This window comes from Microtus ochrogaster, chromosome 2 (genome assembly GCF_000317375.1).
Source record: "Microtus ochrogaster isolate Prairie Vole_2 chromosome 2, MicOch1.0, whole genome shotgun sequence".
Taxonomy (NCBI): Eukaryota; Metazoa; Chordata; class Mammalia; order Rodentia; family Cricetidae; genus Microtus; species Microtus ochrogaster.
In genome coordinates, this window is record NC_022010.1 from 92,782,702 (window position 1) to 92,789,978 (window position 7,277).

Consider the following 7,277-nt stretch of genomic DNA (forward strand, 5'->3'; position numbering starts at 1 on the left):
GAGTTCGAGACCAGCCTGGTCTACAAGAGCTAGTTCCAGGACAGGCTCCAAAACCACAGAGAAACCCTGTCTCGAAAAACCAAAAAAAAAAAATCGCCACACTGATATCCAAAGGGGTGTACCAGCTTGCACTCCCACCAGCAATGAAGGAGATTGTTTTAACAAGAGGGGGCAGTTGTCTTTTATTGAGCAGGCAATTTTAAAGTTATAATGATAAAACCAGGTAATGGTGGGCCATATTTTTAATCCCAGAACTCAGAGGATCTCTGAGTTCAAAGACAGCTTGGTCTACAGAATACAAAGTGGGCAGAGTGAGTTTCAGGACAGCCAGGGCTGCACAGTGAAACCCTGTCTCAAAAGAAAACTAAATAAAATAAATGATAGCCCATAAAAACAGAAATTCTTGAGCTAGTAGTCTCCTTTCACATGACTGAATTGCATCCCACTTACATTCCTGGTCAAGATGTTCTCAAAGGAAGTGATTAACTCCTCATTGTGCCAAGAAAGGGCATCCCTGTTTTTATTTAAAATTTAAGCTTTTTTTTTTAAAAAAAATTTAATTATGTATATGCATGTTCATGCCCCACCCGTATGTGTGTGTGTGTCTGTGTGTGTGCCATAAGTGTAAGCATGCTCACTAAAACCAGAAAACAGAGTGAGATCCTCAGGAACTGGAATTATAAACAGCTGTGAGTGGCAACCTTTAGGGCTCCTGCAAAAGCAGGAAGTGCTCTTAACCAATTAGAGAGAGTGTGTGTGAGAACAGGCAAACACAGGCCATAGAACTCATTGGGGGTCACGGGACAACTTTAGCATCCTGTTCTTCCGTTCCACCTTGTGAAGGCAGGGTCTCTACTGCCGCTCCCATCCTGCTGTGTCTTCCAGGCTGCAGGCCAAGAGCTGCTTGGTCTTCTGTCACTATCTCTCATCTCTCTGTTAGGGATGCTCTGGTTGCAGATGTGTGCCCCTGCCTCTGACTTTCTCGCATGAGTGGATTCTGGGAAATGCTTAAGTGTCAGACTTCCAAGGCAAACACTTTTACCTGACCAGCCACCTCTCTGATCCGTTTTCTCCTTTGGTCGCCACTCAGATGTCATCACCGTTCTGATGGCTTTTTACGTCTTACCGTTTCTACAGTAATGTCATTCCTGTCCTGAGTGAGGTATCTTACTGAGACTGTACACAGCCCTTGTTAGAATCCCCAAGGAAGTGCTGGCCATGGTGGTGCACACCTTTAATCCCAACATTCGAGACAGAGGCAGGCTACACAGTGAGACCCTGTGTCAAACAAACAAGGGTCTTCAGGGAAGAAATCAGACACGTGTCTATCAAAATCCCCATGCCAACCTGGACTTAAGGAGACCACTGTGAGACACTCAGTAGCTACTCAGACAAGCAGCCTATCTTTACATAACTAGTTCTTAGACACGCACTATTTCTCCCCGTGACTTACAGCTCTCACATACGGTTTATCCCATGGCCAAGCAGAGCACCCCTTTCTACAGTATATATCTCTAGAAGACATCTCCTTGTTCCTACCTCCTGGGTCCTCTCATCACAAGCTAAGTTATACCTCTGAACAGTCCCACAAATGGCAGCATTTCTCTTCTGTCCATACCCGAAATAAGTTCTGGTTTGTTGTGTCTGCAGCCTCATGCTGGCCTTAATTTTGTTATGGTCTACTTTGCGCTGTGGACCCAGACAGGTCACGCTTGCTAGCAAATCTTCCAGCCTTGTGTATTGTACTTCTAAAGAAAAACACTTCTTCCGTCTAGGCAGTCATTCACCATCAACAGCAGTGGTAAGTCTGACTTCTTACTTCTAGGCTGTCATCCACGCCCCGTAAAGACAATGAGGAGCAGTGGTAAGTCTGAGCCAGACAATGGAACCTTAATTTTCCAACACTACCGTGACTGAATACCTCAGACTAGGGGTTGGGAACAAATGGCAAAGCATGTGGCTAGGACCTTTGCAGCCCTGGGCAGAAATGTAAAACAAAACAAACCTCACAATGAAACTAGGTGATTGAGATAGCAGACACTTGCTTTCTCCAGGTTCTGGAAGCCAAAGGTGCCAAGATCTCTGCCTCTGACTTGCTGCTGGCCATCTTCCTTCTCTGTTATTACAGTTCCTCCTCTGTATGTGATTTTATATTCAGTCCCCATCTTTTAAAGGCTGCCAGGCATTAAACTGAAGCCCGCCCTCAGACCTCACTACCGTAATTGCCTCTTTAAGGGCCCTGTGTCCAAACCCAGAAGCATCCTGAGGTTTGGGGTGACTAGAGTTTTGAAATATAGAGTGAGGAGATATGCGGGGCCACATTCAGGTCAGCAAAGACATGGTCTATGATGATCGCACTAATCTTCACCTTTATTACCAAAGACCAGGAGTCCTGTCCTCTCAGGTGGATGGTGACTCTGCTGGACAGGAATGAAGAGGCCTGCTTTCCCTGTCTTCCACCAGGTTACCATTCTGATCCTATGCAGCTAGCTTTCCCCTCCTTCCCTTGGCTATCAGACTCTGAAAATAAGTAAAAGGGCCTTTACATTTTCCCTTGAAAAATGTTATCGAATCTTAAGCTTGTATTGACCTTTGAATTTTGTATTAGTTAGCTGGGGCTGCCATAACAAAGTATCAGTAGTCTGGGTAGCTTTAAAGAGGAGAAATTAATTTTCTTACACTTTTGGGTTAGGCTAAGATCGCGGTGGAAACAGAGTCAGACAGTGGCTTGTTAAACTTCCTTATCTATGTCTCCAGTGGTCCTTTCTCTGCAGGCTTTAACCCTGCTATCTCTTTATGTTCACACCTCTTCTCTTTAAGATACGTCAGGTTGGATAAGGACCTGCCCTAATTATCTTCTTTATTAAATTTCTTCTTGCAATGAGGTGGATCAAGACAGAATGAGGCACTTGTATAAAAGTATCACAGTGATATTAATTAATTTGTGTGCACTCTTGAAAAAAATACTTTAATAAGGGTACCTATTCCGAGGCCTAACCTTCAAACATAGTCCAGTTTGAAGTAGACACTGAGTAGGTGTGGTGCCAAGTGGGGCTTCATTTGAAACAGAGTGTTTTTACTGGAAACCCAGCAAGTCACAATGACTTTGTGTTAACCTTGCCAGAGGCAGTCAGTTAGCACAGTGACTCCCAACTCAATATCCCATAGGTGGATTCTTAAGTAATATTTTAATAAGACTCCCAAATTGGCAAGTGAACTATCTTGTTTTTTTTTTAATGTGATTAAGAGCCCACTCAAATTTACCATTAATCTTTTCTCATTCATATTCCAGCATACTCTTATCTTGAATGGGAGAGAAAGGAATGGAGTTGTAGTCCGGTGTGGTAAGAATTAAACAAAACCCTGACCCCTCCCAAAAGCATGTGCTCCGTACGTGAAAGCTATGCATCCCATTTGCAGATGGCACCATGCTTGGGCAGGCTTTGTGCCAGAGAGACTGAAAGGATTAAAATAGGCTTGTCTTATAGAATGGAGAACAACACGTGCTTAAAGGAAGCCCCACCCAGGTCAGCTGCAGAGAGTCACGGGTCTCCCAAGGAATTGCTGGCATCTGGGACCATTGTAACCACTCAACCCTCTGGTGAATACTGAAGCTAAGGAGAGGCTAAACTCCAGGGTAGCCAGACCTCTGCATAAATTACAGTCAAGACTTGCTCACCATATTCTCTTTAATGACAGGTAAGTACGAGAGGCATTAATGAGTAACTGAACAGAAAAAAGTCTTTCCTACCCCCGAGGCGAATGGGAAGGTTGGAGACAGACAGGCTTTGGGCATCCGGGAGCATAACATATATGTAAACACCATCCTGGATGACGACAAAACAAACATATAAACAAAGTATCAGATTCATAGTCATTAGGTACACAATTTTGTCCCCGAGCAAACAGATAACTCTACCCGTCAATCAGTATTTCCTGTCCCATGTGTGATTAATTCCAGATAAAGTAAATGTAGCTATGGAAATTGAAAATGTTCACTATTGAAATATCAATTGTAGCTTTTTACAGTTAACACTATGGGTAGGATTAAAAACAGAGAAAGAAAGGGGGTAGATTTGGGTGGGAGGGGAAGTGGAAAGAATTTGAGAGGATTGGGAGAGGAGAAATGAATGAAAATTAATTGTATAAAAATCTATTTTCAATGAAAAAAGGAAAAGTCTAAATTAAAAACAAAACTCATAGTCACTCCTCTTAAAGATCATGTGTTCATATGAGAAAAATATGTGGGAAGAGAAATAAAAAGAGGCTATAAAAGCGCGTTAGTAATAATCATGCGGTGTAAAGTATCTGTGTCTCTGCATGTGTTTAGTGAGAAGGAAACCAGAGCTCCAAGTCTGGGGCCTGGGAAGGGCAAAGTAGGAATGCCAGAAGGAGAGATCAGCTGAATACATCAGGAGGGTTCAAGTAGCCAGGGATGCAGGGGAGGTGGCTGAAGGGAGGAGACCAGTGTTAGAAGGTGGGGAGAAGCTGGAGGAGTAGAGGGAAGGGAACTGTAATCAGGTTATATAGTACAAGGAAAGAATCTATTTTCTAAAAAGGAAAACAAGAAGAGAAAATGATAAATAGAATCTCCAAGGAAGGTGACCATAGATTAACTATAGGCATTGTCTGATGATGTCCATCATAATGAGGATTCCCAGGACTGAGTGACAGCTCTTCAGAAGATGCCAACAACATGGTACCACAGATCAGCAGGTATGTGTCATTTTACTTAGAAGAACCTGGTTCGACATTTGAAGAATTAATTAGGATTCTGGAAATGACCATAAATATCTCTGTGTACCAGAGCATTAAAGAGTCACAGAGTCAATAATATATGTGTGTGTGTGTATGTGTGTGTATGTATAAATATGTATATACATACATACATACATACATACATACATATATATATATATCTTCTCCTGCACATATATATGAATTTGTTATTGTGCCCTTAAAATGATGCAGTACAAGAAATCCCACAGCCAGTCTTCTAGAGAATGGAGAGTCTGCCGAGCTAGTGTACAATCCTGAGTCTGCTGGCTTGAGAATGGGGGTGGTCACTGCTTAAGTCCTAGAGTCTGAAGGCTGAAGAAACTGAAGAAAGTGGAGCTTCAATCCCCAGGGACAGGAGACAGTGAGTGCTCCAGCTCAAGAAGAGCACAAGTGTGCTCTACCTGTAGTGTGCTCTTCCTGTGCCTCTCGTCTATATCCACCTCAGTGGTTTAAACACGTCCACCCACATTGCTGAGGAAGGGCTTCCTTTACCTGACCTACTGATAAGTACCAATGTGAATTCCTTCCAGAAACACTCTTCCAGATGCTCCCAGAAATAATGTTTTACTCTGGGCGTCTCCCTATGCAGTCAGGTAAACATGTTAAATTAACTATCATACCTTGTAAAAGGATGTAAGAGTAAACTCACTTACATCCCCACATCAAGCTTTTTTTTCTAATTAGAGAAATTTTGTTAAATTTATGTTTTCCTATAAGTGTATGCTGTGTGTTGAACATATTCTTCCCAGACTCCTCAACCATTCCAGTTCTTCTGCTGGAATGAGTCCTATTTGTCTCCTAGAAAATCTTTTACTAATACTTCCCTATCATATATACATACATGATGTAAATAACGTTTTCCAACACAATTTCCAAACTGCGTACAATGGAACTCAAGAATGTTCATAGGTATTCAATGCATATCTGGAGGGTTCTGTAACCAAATATTTGAGAAATAATTAAATGAAATTAAACTGACATCTTGATTTTAGGATGTTCACAGCCCTTTAAAGTGCTAAGTGACACTTTAAAGATGGTAGCTGTATTTCTAAACTCCTCTTGGCTCGTGGTTTTTGCTATTGTTTGCTATATCAGGCTCTGTAATTAGGTATCTGCAGTCTAGAGACATTCTCATTAGACTCTTGGTTTTATTTCTTGCAGAAATGGACATTTATAGGTATAGTTCTAAACAAATTGATTCTCTCAGCTGAAAGGGATTTCAATGCATGACCCTGATGATGACTTAATGAAAGAGCAATTGTAGAAATATTAGGCAGACAGACATTTTAAAGTAGGGCATACCATGCCATAAAAAGCATTTCAGAAGTTTCAAGTCAGAGTGGAAATGTGTGTTCTGTAGATGATATTGGTTTGGAATCTTTGAATATTTATTATATAAGTGTTCAAGTATATAGCTGGATTCTTAATTTTGTGGGAAAAAATGGGACAGAATCTAAACCTCATTTGTGACTGCTTCTCTTAAAATTTCCACCTGAGAAAAGGAGAAAGTATTGCTGAGTTTATAAAGAAAAGCCTCAGTATAAGATTTGAATTCACAGTGTTGCCTCTAATTACCCGAGGGTAGACTTTCCAGGAGTGGCCAGGACCCTCAGGAAGACACAGAAGTCTGTGTCAAAAAAGGAACCCCGTGTTGCCATAGTTTTTCCCTGTTAGTCGTTACTGAAATCTTCATTTACTGCTAATCATGTTGAAGAGCTCTGTCAGCTCTCACTGCTGTGGCAAAGCGGGAAGGGGGAGGGAAGCAGGGAGGGAGGGAGAGAGAAGTAGGCAATGATTGAGGGAGTCAAGCCTGAGAAAGCAATACCATCATGTCTATTCTCCAATTGTCCAGAAAAAAAAAATGGTTTTGTTATCTAAACTGGAAAGCCAAAGGTGCCAATGCCCACCTTGTTCCGTGGGGTCCATGGCAAAGATACTGGCAGCAACCCCATTTCTTCTCTCAGAGAAAGGGACAACCATGTCGAAGTAATAGGAAAAAGGGATAGCTCAAACCCTGGCTTTCAGATCTTAGTAGAGTTCTACTATTTATCTTCACTCAAATTTTGGGAAATATCAATATAATACTTATTTTTTCCTTTACAAGAAAACATAACACAGATTTGCTTTAATTCAATACACCACTTTGTTCTCCAGTACACGAGAGCAGTGGAATTTTTATTTTATCTGATTTTACCAGCACTCGTCAGTGTTTTCCAGCCAAATCGTTAAATAACTTCCAAAGCTATATACAAGACATGCCTAGAAAAGGGCCAAGTAATGTATATGGAACCATGCTGTTGTAACTCACCTTTCATGTAGTTTCTCTGATCTTGGTGACTCAACACATAGGAAATAACACATAGCCTGGCAGTGGCTCAGGAGGCAGAGGCAGGTGGATCTCTGTGAGTTCAAGGCCAGCCCGGTCTGCAAGAGCTAGTTCCAGGAAAGCTAGGGCTGTTACACAGAGAAACCCTGTCTCAAAAAAAAAAAAAAAAAAA